This window comes from Lissotriton vulgaris, chromosome 7, assembly GCF_964263255.1.
Source record: "Lissotriton vulgaris chromosome 7, aLisVul1.2, whole genome shotgun sequence".
NCBI classification, from domain to species: Eukaryota; Metazoa; Chordata; class Amphibia; order Caudata; family Salamandridae; genus Lissotriton; species Lissotriton vulgaris.
This window is the reverse complement of record NC_141695.1, coordinates 1,098,195,919-1,098,209,464: the sequence shown is the minus strand read 5'-3', so window position 1 is coordinate 1,098,209,464 and position 13,546 is coordinate 1,098,195,919. Positions and strand designations below refer to the sequence as shown.

Sequence of the window (13,546 nt, the reverse complement as noted above, 5' to 3'; positions counted from 1 at the left end):
CCACGCGCCAGAGGAATCGCTCGAGAGATGTGGCCATTGGCTGCCACATGGGCAACCGGGTCCGTGTAGAGGAGTCTAATCCAGGATAAAAATTTAGGTCCAAAGCCCATCCGGGTCAGAACTGCAAACAGGTATTGCCACTCTACCATATCGAAAGCCATTCTGGCGTCCAACGACAAAATGGCCGCCGGCCCCTTCAGCAAATGTGCTCGAGCCAATGCTCCATGCACCCTGCGGAGATTTAGTGCAGTGCTCCTATGTGGCATGAAGCCCGACTGGTCCGGGTGGATCAGTTGTGATAGGTGCGGGGTCAGTCTATTCGCTATCAGTTTCGCCAAAATCTTCGCCTCTGCATTGAGGAGCGAGATAGGGCGATACGACGTGCAATCCGCGGGAGGTTTGCCCGGTTTCGGGATGGCCACTATAGTCGCTAAACGCTGGTCCAAAGGCAGTGTCCCGGTTTCTCGGCAGTCCTCGAACATAGCCAACAACGGTAGGCCCAAGGTATCTGTCATTGCTTGGAACCATTCGATCGGTATCCCGTTAGGGCCCAACGCTTTACCTGTATGTAATGCGCCTATCGCCACACGGAGCTCCTCCACCGTGAGGTCCGCTTCCAGTTCGGACACTGCCTCTGGCGACAACGTCTCTACTTCTACATCTTGGAGTGCTAGCTCTGCCGCTTCTGCCGTGACGACCACCCTCGGGGTATAGACTGCCTGAAAGTGGTCCGCTAAGAGGTCAACAATTTTGGAGGGGCGTGTGTGGCACGTCCCTTCCGGGTCCTGCAATTGTAAAATATGCCTACTGCCGTCTTTTTTCCTGTCCAGCCAGGCCAACAGTTTGTTGGCCTTATCACCTATATCGTAAACCCTATGCGCTGTTGCCTCTATATGCTCTAGCGTCCGTCGTTTAAGAAGGTCGTCATGCCGCTGTTGGCAGAGGTGTAGTGTGTGTCGAGTGTCCTCCGACGGAACTGCCATATGGTCCGCATTCGCCTGTTCCAACTTCAGTTCTAACTCTAGTAGTTCCTGTTTCTGCTTGCGTTTATGGTCGGTAATGGCCGCGATCGCCTGGCCTCGAAACACCGTCTTGTACGCTTCCCACAGCGTCGTCGGGGAGGATACCGTGCCGGTGTTTTTTTGGAAATAATGCTTAGTATTTGCTTTCAGGGTTTTTAGAACCGGAGGGAGTTTAAGATAACCAGGGTAGATGGGATAGATTCGCTTGCGCGCCGTTGCTGTGCAGGACAATGTGGCGGTCAGGGGGGAATGATCCGATATACCCCGGGGCCTAATCTGCACGTCGTTAATCGTGAGTCTGCCACCCCCCAGTGTAAGTAAGTAGTCAATACGGGATAGGCAGTCGTGAGTGGCTGAGTAGTAAGAATAATGCCGGTCTGTGGGGTGGAGCTGCCTCCATATATTGACCAGTCCCTGTGCCTCCAAAAAGTCCCCGAGTTTTGTTGGGCCTGTGGTGAGTGTGCGAACCGGGAGTCTATCCTGTTCAGTATTGGCTAGTGCATTGAAGTCTCCGCCCACCAACAGGTCCCCATCCGGGAGTTCTAGAAGAAATTTGCCCAGGTCCGGAAGTGCCGATGAATGTAGCGCTGTCGGGATGTAGACAGACACCACATTAATGGGCACACCTTCCCACTGCCAACATACTGCCGCAAAGCGGCCATGTTTGTCCGTTTTGGTAGACTGTTGTATGAAGCGAGATGTCTTTCTCACCCAAATACCCGTCCCTCGGGACCCTGAAGTGAAATCCGAGTGTGCAACCATGTGGTAACCTCGTCTGTCTAAAGCTCTGGTAGCTGCACCCACTAAGTGTGTTTCCTGAAGCAGGGCGATGTCGCAGTTTAATCTCCTGATACACTGAAGAACCAGTCCCCTCTTCACTTTGTCCCCCAACCCCCGGACATTCCATGACATTATTTGTAGCGGCGGCACAGGCCCTATCTCAGTATCGGTTGTTATGTTATTTGGTCGTGGTTGATCCGCCATCTTGTGGACGTGTATGTAAATTGGGATTCTGTGGGATAGGACGGAACTGTGGTCGATGGAGGTCTCCCCCTCCATGTGTATCCAATCGCATGTTGAAGTCTTTGTAGTGCTAGAAGATCAGTAGTGGTACACCCGGAGTATGAAATGCGGCCATGTGTGACTATGAGAAACATCCAGATGATCAATAGAGCCAAACAACACAAACTAACAAACCATCAAAACCCCCCCGTTCCCTGAACTCCCACCCGCCCTGCTTCCCTGCTACGCGGACTCAAAACTGCCCGCCACCCCAATTTAGCAGAGTGCTTAGACCCACCCCAAGAAAAACACACAGTTACTTGCTCGTTGGGGGTGAGGAGTACTCCGGAATTAGCGACCCCTCATACCCTCTGCAGAGACCCTCGGCCCAGTGTCCATGGCGGTTCCGGCCTCAGTCCCAAACAAGAATGTCTCATACCTGTCGAGTGTTCATATGTCTACCTCCTGGTGTGCATCGACATTGTCTCTGACTGGCGAGCTTCTGCCACTGTTCATATCAGCGTCTCCAGAGTCGTCCCGGTCGTTCGAATGTTGGCCCTTTTTAGTCCGTCCAGGGCGTCGAGATTGGGAGGCAGGACGCCAGCCGTCCAGCCAGTCTCGTGCAGTCTCTGGGTTGTCGAAAAACCAGGTCCTGTTCTCCGCCACCACCCGGAGCTTGGCCGGGAAGATCATAGAATATGGAAGTTCTCGTCTCCTGAGTTCCTTTTTAACGTCCAGGAAAGTTTTCCGCTGCCTGGCCACCTCCGCCGTGTAGTCCGGGAAGAACGCCACTGTAGAGTTCAGAATTTTCACAGGTGGTGAGACCCGTGCCGCTTGAAGGATGACGTCCCGGTCGCGGTAATTAAACAGTCTCGCTAGGATCGGTCTGGGCGAAGCCCCTGGTTTAGGCCGACCACCCGGGACTCTGTGTGCCCTCTCGACTGAAAAGAAGGCCGACAGTCCTTTAGGTTGAAGGTGTGTTTTAATGAGGTCTTCCACGTACAGATCCATCGCTCTCGTGCCTTCCGACTCCGGAACACCAAGAATACGTACATTATTTCGTCTGGATCGTCCTTCTTGGTCGTCCAGCTTGTCTTTTAGGATTTTGTTCTCCGCCATTACCGCCTCCATGGCCGTCTGTAGTTCCGATACATCCTCAACCAGCGATTTCGTAACCAGTTCCAAGGAACCTACTTTCTCGGCCATTTTGTGAAGATCCGCTCGGATGAGGGTGATTTCAGTCGAGATGGAACCCACCGTCGTCTGGACCTGCGTGAGAGCCTTCATAACATCATCCAGCGTCGCCTTCTTTGTCCCCACAGGTTCACCTGTTTTCGTGGAGGAATGCCTTCCATCCGCCGGAGGGGAAGCAGTTTTGTCGTTAGTGTATCGTTCGATACGCGTCTGAGTTGTACCACCTTTAACACCCTTCCCAGCCATAATGCGGTCGCGGAAATTATACAGTTCTTCGGAGCGTGGGAGCTCCAGGAGCATTCGCCGCTACAACGCGGCCCATAGTCTGGTCCAAAGAGAAGCTCCCGCAGCAATGGGGGGAAAAACGCCCCGATGGTCGTAACGGGGCAGACGGTCTGCGTCTTTCCGGCAGAATATTATTTCCTTGGCATTCCAGAGGATCCTCGGGCACCTCCTTCTACGAACCACTTTCAATTACGGCATACGTTCCGTCCCAAGGCAGAGACCTTGCTCGCTGGTCGTCGCGCGGGGTGTTTCTCCAGCACCGATCACTTCCGGTCTGGGGCAGCCGAACAGACCGCACTTCCGGTCGGCTTCACTCGCCACTGGACTCCCCGGAGGTAGGCCTGTGTGTCGGTCGATTCAGCACTCGACAATAACTCCGTCATGCGGCCTCCGATTTCCGTCCGGGTACGTGCTGCCAGTTCCGCCCGGTCTCGGGCGTTTGGTGCCTCCGTCTGAGGTGAGATTTAGCCACGGATTAATGTACGGATAGTTGGAGAGGCCGCTTCCCTGCCGGAGCTAGTCCTCAATGCTGCCGCCATGTTCGGCCGCTAGCCACGCCCCCTGGACCCTATATTTTGCTAACTATATAGGTTGCAGTTTTAAATTGCAAATTCAGCCTGTCAAAATAACCCCTTTTGACAAATCAAAACCTTTCTTTTAAATATTTAAAAGGCCGAATTGCCCATAAGGCAGGGTGAATGGTATTTAAAAGTAGGTCATGTAGGAATTGAATGTTAAACATGTCCCTACCATTCATAAAAATAAACATTTTCACTGTAGGAAGGCTAACTGTTCCATAGCAAACCACTGAATTACATTATTACATTTAATAATCAGAAGTTTGGGTAGAAACAGCTAGATAAAAAGTAAGGAACGCGTGTTTTTTTTTTTTTTAGAAATTTACGTTTTTCCTGCCTAAAATATCTACAGACCCATTTGCCATTGTTCTCCCACTCATGCCAACTAGTAATTAGCAGTTAAATTTGAGTGAATGGGTGTGAAATGCTTCCCAGGAGCAAACAGTAAGCCAACCTGAATGGATGAGATGACCCCTCTAAACCCGACCTAATAAGCCGGGTAGGGGTGTGAGCATCCCTTTTTACATTAGTGTCAAATCTTACTGGAGTGTTATATCCTGTAAGACCGATCTGCTTGGGTTGTACATATAATACTTGAGGTTCACTTGAAAGGAATTGAAATAGGATGCCAAGACAATTCCTGTGTATCCACTTTCTGGTTGATTAAAATCCTGCATTGTTCTTGTGTGTCTGTGTTTATTTGGAGTACAAGGACTGTCCCAAACTCGATTTTAGTGTTAGATGTTGGTGGACACTGGTATTGCCATAGTACTATCCACAAACGCACCCCCAGCCCTCAGAGCCCAAGTTTAGTATGGCTAAAGACTTCCACCATCCTGAAAATATCCCAAGTGGGGTAGGGTTGGTCTCAGGAACTTTGACCCCATTGGTTGTTTAGGGCTTGACCAGGAGTCATTCCCACCCACTAGCTCATGCCAGGTATAATATAAATGTGGCATTACCAGCCATCCACTTCAGAACACTCCTGGACCTGTGGAAGATCATAATAGGACTGAACCAGCTGTCTGAGACCTAGGAAGAACCTAGAAGGCTGGGCCTACTGCTTTTTGTACCTAGAACAAAGGCATCTATTAGAGGCCATTTCCTGCAACTGTCCAATTGACCAGTAGTAACTGGACTGGATACTGCGGTTTTACTTCTGCCTGACAAATTGTGAGTCTCAAAGTGCGTCCCCTAAGGTCCTGGAGGGCTTACAGTGGCCAACCTGCCTTTACACATTTTCTTATGCCTCAGGACTATCAGACCACCTAGAGTCTTTGAAGTACATTGTGGAAAATTTTCTGACCACGAACATCAGCCTCTTTACTATTTGTGACAAGCGGCTCCACACTGATCACCAACTCTACCAGCTCTGCAGCCAGTACCATCTCAAAACAGCACTCTGGCAGCGCTAGCTCTTGCCAGTCAATTCTATGCAGCAAATACCTGAGTATTTACCTCTTGCTGAGCCAACAGCCGTAATCGTAATTCTCATGGATACTTCTACCTTCAGATATCTCTCCACTTGAATTTCCCAGGCAATAGACTGGATCTGTGAACCTCAAACCTAGCTCTCCATTGCGGGTAAGGGCACTGGCTGCATCAAGATGCAACAGGTAGAGTCTGACCATACTGCTTCAGAGCTTATAGCCAGTCTCTCTGCGCTACAATTGGAACAACTTATCCTTTCCCCCACACATACTAAAGGTCATATTCTTGATCCTGTATTTAGTAATTGTGTTGACCTTAGGGCAGGTTCTTCTATCTGTCTCCCTTGGACGGATCACTTTCTGATCCCTCTTGTTTGGAACATACATAACTTTCCCTCTTCTATCCCTATTCCAAGAAAATCACGCAACTGGTCTAAACTGCCTTTAGACAAGTGGACTGTAGCCCTGGAGATCTCCAGACCTCCAACCAAGCAAGAGCCCATTTTAGCTAATAACTACAACAACTGGATTGTGAACACACTCGACTCCACAATCCCTCTTCGTAAAACTGCCTTGAAACGATTCCGGAAAACTGCTCCCTGGTACTCGGCTGGGCTCAGGGAGAAAAAACGCCAGTGTAAAAAACTGGAAAGGAAGTATTGTCTACTACGCTGCAGCGGATAAAATCATATATAGGGAGGCGATAAGATCTTATAAAATGAGATTAAAACTGCACAATCTGTCTTCTATACAGGAAAAATCGTTGAGGCTAGCTCCAAACCTAAAGAAATTTACCAAATTGCCATCTAATCACAACATACAATCTCGTTGTGACGACCTGGCTGAATTCTTTTTTCAAAAAATTCATCAAATTTACCTGTCATTTCCCGCTGCCGATATGGATCCTCACTTTGATGGCCCATCTCTGCTCCTCCAAGAAACCATGCGGCATCCACCTATCAACTTGGATCATTTCCCTTTACTGGATCCAGAGACGCTCCGTCCCATATTGCTTCAAGTAAAGTCGGGCTCCCCCTGTGACCCAGCTCCCCCTTGTACCTTAGCAGCTGCTACCCATACTATTCTCCCTACCATTCTTGACCTACTTAATGCATCCATATCCTCAGGCATTGTCCCTCCTGTATGGAAACAAGCTATGGTACGAGTACTTCTAAAAAAAACAAAATTGGACCCCCAATAACTCTAGTAACTACCGCCCAATTTCCCTGCTTCCCTGGGTGAGCAAAATTCTTGAGAAACATGTCAATGGTCATCTGATGGGATTCCTTGAGAATAACCATCTGCTCGACCCCTCCCAGACAGGCTTTCGCCCCAAGCATGGGACGGAGACTGCTCTACTTGCGGTAACAGAGGAAACTAGAGGGATTTTGGATCGGAGGGATCGGTGGCAGTCATCCTCCTCGATCTAAGCGCCGCGTTAGATTCTGTGAATCATAGAATTCTACTGCATCGACTCCTGAGCCTAGGGGTGTCAGGGAGAGCGATAACCTGGCTCAAGTCGTTTCTGAGCGACAGATCATTTCAGGTCTTCGAAGGGGACACTGTCTCTTCCAGTAGACCCTTAGGCTGTGGGGTACAAAAGGGCTCATCTTTGAGCCCCACGTTATTTAACGTGTACATGAGACAACTGGCTGAGATCGTCCGTCCATATGGTATTAAGATCATTACATATGCGGGTGATACTCAGCTAGTGGTCTCTCTTACACAGCGAGACAGCCAATCAGCACAGATTGTCTTGGCGGGCTGCCTGGAGGAAGTCAACTAGTGGATGACTGCCTCTTGTCTCAAACTCAACAGAGACAAAACGGAGCTTATGCTCCTGGGTTGCTCTGTTTCCCCCACGATCAACTCAATATTTCCCTCTTGTCTGGGCCCACCACCAATACCTAAAGATACCATAAAAAGCCTCAGTATCTGGTTGGACAGGTCTTTTACTTTTAACAGCCAGGCAACTAGGCTTATCAGCCATCTGTTTTGGTCTTCTTAGACTTCTCAAGAAGATTCTTCCTCTTCTTCCCTAACAAACCGTGGTTCAAGGTCTGATTCAGTCTCACAACAGAAGGAACCGTAAGAGGACAATTTTTAACGGGGTCCAGTGTACGTGTCCGAGAGACTAGTCACAAAGCAATGTACAAAGTTTCCCAGGTGGGGTGGTGGAAAGCCAGAGTGTGCCGAGTGGAGCGTGAAAAGAGAGGGAAAGAAAAGCCAAAGAAGGGGAATTTCCCTTGTTGGAAGTAAAACCCTCACACACCTAGCAAGCTAGATATCATGCTTCATCATATGGGTGGAACTGACCCACCTTTTTTTAATTCACCACTTTCTCACGACTACACCCTTTTCCTTCCCTCACACCCGCATGCACCATATGGCTGGAACAAAAGATCTCCGATAAAGAGCCCCTTTACGGGTGCCCGTCAGACATTGCAGCGCCAGTCTGACGAGGAGCAGAACCCATATGATGAAGCATGACATCTAGCTTGCTAGGTGTGTGAGGGTTTTAGTTCCAACAAGGGAAATTCCCCTTCTTTGGCTTTTCTTTCCCTCTCTTTTCACTCTCCACTCAGCACACTCTGGCTTTCCACCACCCCACCTGGGGAACTTTGTACATTGCTTTGTGACCTGATTCAGTCTCGTCTTGACTTTAGCAATGCCCTTTATATAGGAGCCCCTGAATACACCTTACAGAAAATTCAGTTAATCCAGAACTGTGCCGCGCGAACGCTGATTTAGCTCCCCCGTAGGCTCTCAGCCAAGCCCGGGCTGAGGAGTCTACACTGGCTCCCTGTCAGGGAGAGGATCAATTTCAAATCCTTGTGTATTTCTCACCAAGCATATTGGAAAACTGGTCTGATGATTAACAACTCCCTAATCATTCCATACCATCCTAATAAACAGCTTCGTTCCACTCTTGCTTTTCTTGCCACTGTCCCTAAGATTAGGAGATCAAGATCAGGAGGCCGGTCGTTTTCTTATAACGCGGCCAAAATGTGGAATTCACTGCCCTTTATTGTCAGATCCAACCCCAATTTGTCTTCATTCCGTAAACAGTTAAAAACTCTTCTCTTTAACAAATTGGACTAGACTCTTCCTAGGCGACCGTTCTCATTAGGTAGCACTATTTTCTTTAGCGCTTGGACGCCCCAGGGCAACTATCGCGCTTTATAAATTTTCTTTTCATTTCATTTCATGGGGATGTCAAGTCGGGCCATGTAGTGCTCACTCTGGTGCCTTACATTCGTTCCCTTTACTTTGCGCCTTCAGACGCAGATCGACAGCTTCTCTCCACAGGTTTGAGGTGAACATTCTTCAAATTCCCTTGCCACAAAGTGCAGAATATGTTCCCCATCGATAAAATCGGGGGTTAAATCCCCTCACAACTGTGATGGCAATATGTTGAATACAAACTCCCAAAACAAAACGGCTGTTCTAGATGCCTAGGTTCCAGGCAGGAATCTCGATCATGCGACAAATGCCTTAGTATGAACTCTTAAGGCAATCAAAGAAAGGAAGGCCAAACTCTTTATACCCATGTCCAGGATGATCCTCAAGTTCGGCAGCAGTTGAAATGAAGCTCCATTATTACTGCCACCACTTTGTCTTCGTCCAAGTCCTCCATAATTAAAGGAGGGTAACATAAGAAGAGGAATCATTCAGATTCACTAAGGGGATGAGCAAGGTGTAAGTCACCACCACGCTTTTTCCCCCAACTCCATCTTTACCCGAGCCAGAACTTGTTGCGATTATTGCTCTTCAGGAAACTCCTATGCCGGTTCTGCCTCTTCTGCCAATGTCCTTTGTTACACTGGGGCTGAACTACCCTGAGTTACTGGCACTGGGGTCAGACCCAGCCCTATTCCCCTCCAAAGGAAATATTTCGTTAGCTTATGTTCTCCCTGGTACACCACTAGGTTTTCCCTTGGTGCTAAATGTCCCTCCTGTCCTGCTGGGCCATCTCCTCGCACTATTGGTCATCTTTACGACACGGAACTAAGGATGGAATAAAACTGCATGCCTGTCTCACAAGACCTGTGATAAAGTGTTTTTAGGATTGACAGCAAGGGCCCACTACAGTGGTCAAGACCTGTGATAAAGTGTTTTTAGGATTGACAGCAAGGGCCCACTACAGTGGTCCCTTGCTGTCAATCCTAAAAACACTTTATCACAGGTCTTGTGAGACAGACAGGCAGTCTTATTCCATCCTTAGTTCCGCCTGTCCACTGGTATTTAAGTTCAAGGACTGGTTCTTTTTGCTTAATACGTTTTCTTGTTTAAATGTCTTTCATGTTGCAATTTGTTTTGTATGTAATAACTATGTAATAAGTTGTTTTTTGGTGTCATGAATTTTGAGTATCCACTGTGAACTTTTTTTATTGCGCACACAATTGTATGTTGTTGATTCGACTGTTTTGACAGGATTTTCCTTTGAAGACATATGGATGAATTTATGAAACTCAATTAAATATGAAAATAAAATATTTTGTAATATAATACGTGTGGTTCACGCAGCACAAACTGGCTGTGTGTGTCCTAATTCATTAGAAAACAAACCTGACTAACCATCTTGTTCTGTTTAGCAATTGTTGAGGTCCAGGCTGGTCAGTTGTAGGATCCAAAACCTTCTTTTGTTCATAGTTTAGGTGCTATAAGCTAGCATCGGGGATCCTAGCATTTATTCTGTCCACCATCTGCTGGAGAGTCTTGTAATGCAGGCCTCCTCCACCAAACTCAACCTGAGACTTTTTACCCATCCCCTGGGCAGGAAGTCTAAAAAACTGGAAGAAAGTGTTAATAGCTGGCATCTTAGCAATGAGTTTGTTCAGTGCCACCTGCCTCCTTAGTTGTTTTACCCATGCTTTGAGGGATATGAGACTAATGATTGTTCGAAACCTTCCTTACCACCTGAGGGATCTTTTTGCAGAGATTGCAACAGTCAGAAGGCCCATCAAATTTAAGAGCCAGAGCAATGGGTTCATCTATATCCCTGCTCTTACACAACTGGCTGTGATCTACTGATGTGATAAAGACATCTACCTGCAGATTCTTCACCTTAGAATTATCCTTAGGGGTCCAACTGGATCCAGAAATGACTTTTGCACAGTACCCATGCGTGCCGGTTGGTGGCATTGTTCAGCTCCTAAGTGGCGTTGTCTGCGCCAGAATTGATGTGCATGGTGCCTATGTAGGCGCCACCAAGTGCCCTTACATCAGTTCTTTTCTTTCTGTACCAGCCAGCGCATATCCGGAGAGAGCTAACACTGGTCATGAGCCCTATTCTTATGAGCTAGGACTTTGGGAGTAATGGGAGGGGCCACTGGACCATGAGGAAAACTAGCCCCTAGACCCCAACATGGACTGATGTGAGGCATTGGTGAATGCCAGTGGATTGGACACCCTCTCCAGATACGGGCATGCTCTTTCCTCCTACTGTGGCTACAATGGAGGATGCCTCTTTTGCTGTGGTGGTGAGAAGGGCGGCCGCGGACCTAGCCCTTAGCTTGCCCTCAGTGGCAGTTAAAACTAAAGTCTTCAGCCAGGAGTGACCCTCTCGGAACCGCTTCTCTCTTTTAATCAAGCCCTTACAGATGTCCTGCTTGGGACCTGGTCCAAGCCCAGGATAGAGACTCCTGTGAACAGAACAATTGCCCACTATCATCGCCCAACCCCAGGGGATCCAAATTTCCTCTTGCAACACTGTACCCTGGACAGCTTGGTGGTCCAAGACGCCACTTCCCGTGTAAACCCTTGCCCATTTCCTACCACCTCATCGGATAGGGAATTCAAGAGGCTGGACACCTTCAACAAGAAAATGTTTTCTTACACCAGCCTGGCACTGCAGTCTGTGAACACCATGTGCCTTTTGCACCGTTATTCCTATGTACTGTGGGAGTCGGTTGCACAGATGATGCCTACAGTCCCGGGGGAGGCCTGGGCCATACTCTTCCAAGCTATGGCAGACAGGAGAGATGCATTCAAGTTCACAATCTGCTGTGGGTTGGATACGACCAACTTGCTAGACAGATCGGTTCCTTCATCGATGGCCTTACAACGCCACGCCTGATTGAGAACAATTTGCTTTTCAGGGGATGTCCAAGCCTCGCTTATGGACATGCCCTCTGGAGCTCCAGTCTCTTTTGAGACAAGACAGACTCATCGCTGGTGCTCTTCAAGGATAGCAGAGCTCCGGCCAGGTCCTTGGGCCTTTTAATGCCCCCTCCCAACCCTAGTCTACCTTTTGCTACTTTCATGGCCACAAAAGGGGCTTCTATCTTTGCCTGCCACCACTGCACATAAGCTTCCCATCCTTTGCGTGGGTGCAGTACCCCCAGACCTTGTAGGGCAGGCAGCCAGTGGTCGGGCCAACTTCCCCCCCCCCTCCCCCCCCCCCCCATTTCCAAACCTCTTTAGTTTGTCCTGCAACCACTGCCTTAGCACGCAAAGTCCTGGACATCTGCCAGGCAGCAACATGGGCCTCTCTGCACATGTTAACAAAACAGTACTGCCTGTTCAGTCAGATCCGTTGGGCTGGGCACTTTGTCCTTTTCGGTCCTGCAGGACTTTTTGGTGTGAAATTGTTTCCCAGACCCACCTCCTGGAAGGTATTACTTTGGTATCAATTCTAAGGTAAGGAATCTGCAGCTAGATGTCTCTATCAATGAACAAGTTACTTACCTTCGGTAACCCTTTATCTGGTAGAGACTTTATCTAGCTGCAGATTCCTTATCATTCTTCCCGCTCTGTGAACGGATGCCGAGTGTTAAGGCTTTCCCTTTTGTAATTGTAATTGTAATGGGATTTCTAAAGCGCATGGCTGCCCGTGAGCGTCCCAGCGCTAACAGATGATCCAGATGGATCAGGCGAGTGCGGAAAAGATGGTTACGGGAACAGCCAAGTCTTTAGAAGCTTTCGGAAAGGCAGAAGGTTGTGTTGGGCACAGAGGTCAAGCGGGAGGGCGTTCCACAACTTGGACGCGTGATAGGAAAAACGCCGGCCTCCGGAGCGTGCTTTCTTGATCCTGGGTATTTGGGTTAGATGGGCATTAGAGGATTGGAGAGTTCTAGACGTGGTATGTGGGACAACAAGGTCCTTGAGGATCGGCGGGACTTTTCCATGAAGGATTTTGTGGGTTAGGCACAGGGCCTTGAACTGCACCCTTTGCAACACGGGCAGCCAGTGTAATGCTCTAATTGCTGGTTTAGCCGTACAGCGGTTCTTGGTGTCAGTAAGAATCCGCCAGCAGCGTTTTGCACAACCTGTAGCATGGCTGTAACTTTCTTTGGTGCGCCGAGATATAGGGCATTTCCGTAGTCCAGTCTGGACAGGATAAGGCCCTGTAAGAGGAGCTTTCTTGACTGGAAAGGGAGCAGGGGGAGGATCTTGCGGGTAGTGCGTAGTAGACCAAAGCAGGTTCCTGCCGTTTTCCTTGCCTGGGTGTTTAGGGTGAGGTTATGATCGAGCCAAATCTCCAAGCTTTTGATGTCAGCTTTGGGGGTTGGGGGAGGACCCATGCACGGGGGCCACAAAGACTCCGGGCGAAAGTGGGACTGGTTGCCCATCACCATTATCTCAGTTTTGTCGCCGTTGAGTTTTAGGTGGGATGAGTTCATCCAGCTGACTATGTCCCCCAGGCAGGAGTACAGGTCGATGGTGAGATTATCTTGCCGGCTGAGGGAGACGACCAGCTGGGTGTCATCCGCGTAGGTCAGGAGTTTGATACCGTACGGGATGACAATTTTTTCCAGGGGCGACATATACACTGGAAGAGCGTCGGGCTCTTTTTCAGGGCCTTAATTTGCCACACCGGTGGTAAGTGTTCTTCGTGGCTCTGTGTTCCTGGCGTGGAATGTCATTAAAAGAAACATGTCAACACGCTGGCTTGACACCTATATTTGCACCGCGCATGACACTTCTGGCATGAATGATGCCGCAAGGAGCCAAACAACGCCACCTACCAGCACGCAGGGTACTGTTCATGAAAGATTTCCAGATCTAGTCTGATGCCTGGGGATATTTCTAA

The 13,546-nt window shown here is 48.9% G+C and overlaps 1 protein-coding gene across 1 annotated transcript in view; it reads left to right on the top strand.

Moving 5' to 3' along the window:
• Window positions 1-13,546, top strand: part of MEIKIN (meiotic kinetochore factor) — a 976,054-nt gene that overhangs the window by 541,941 nt on the left and 420,567 nt on the right. The window lies entirely within an intron of this gene.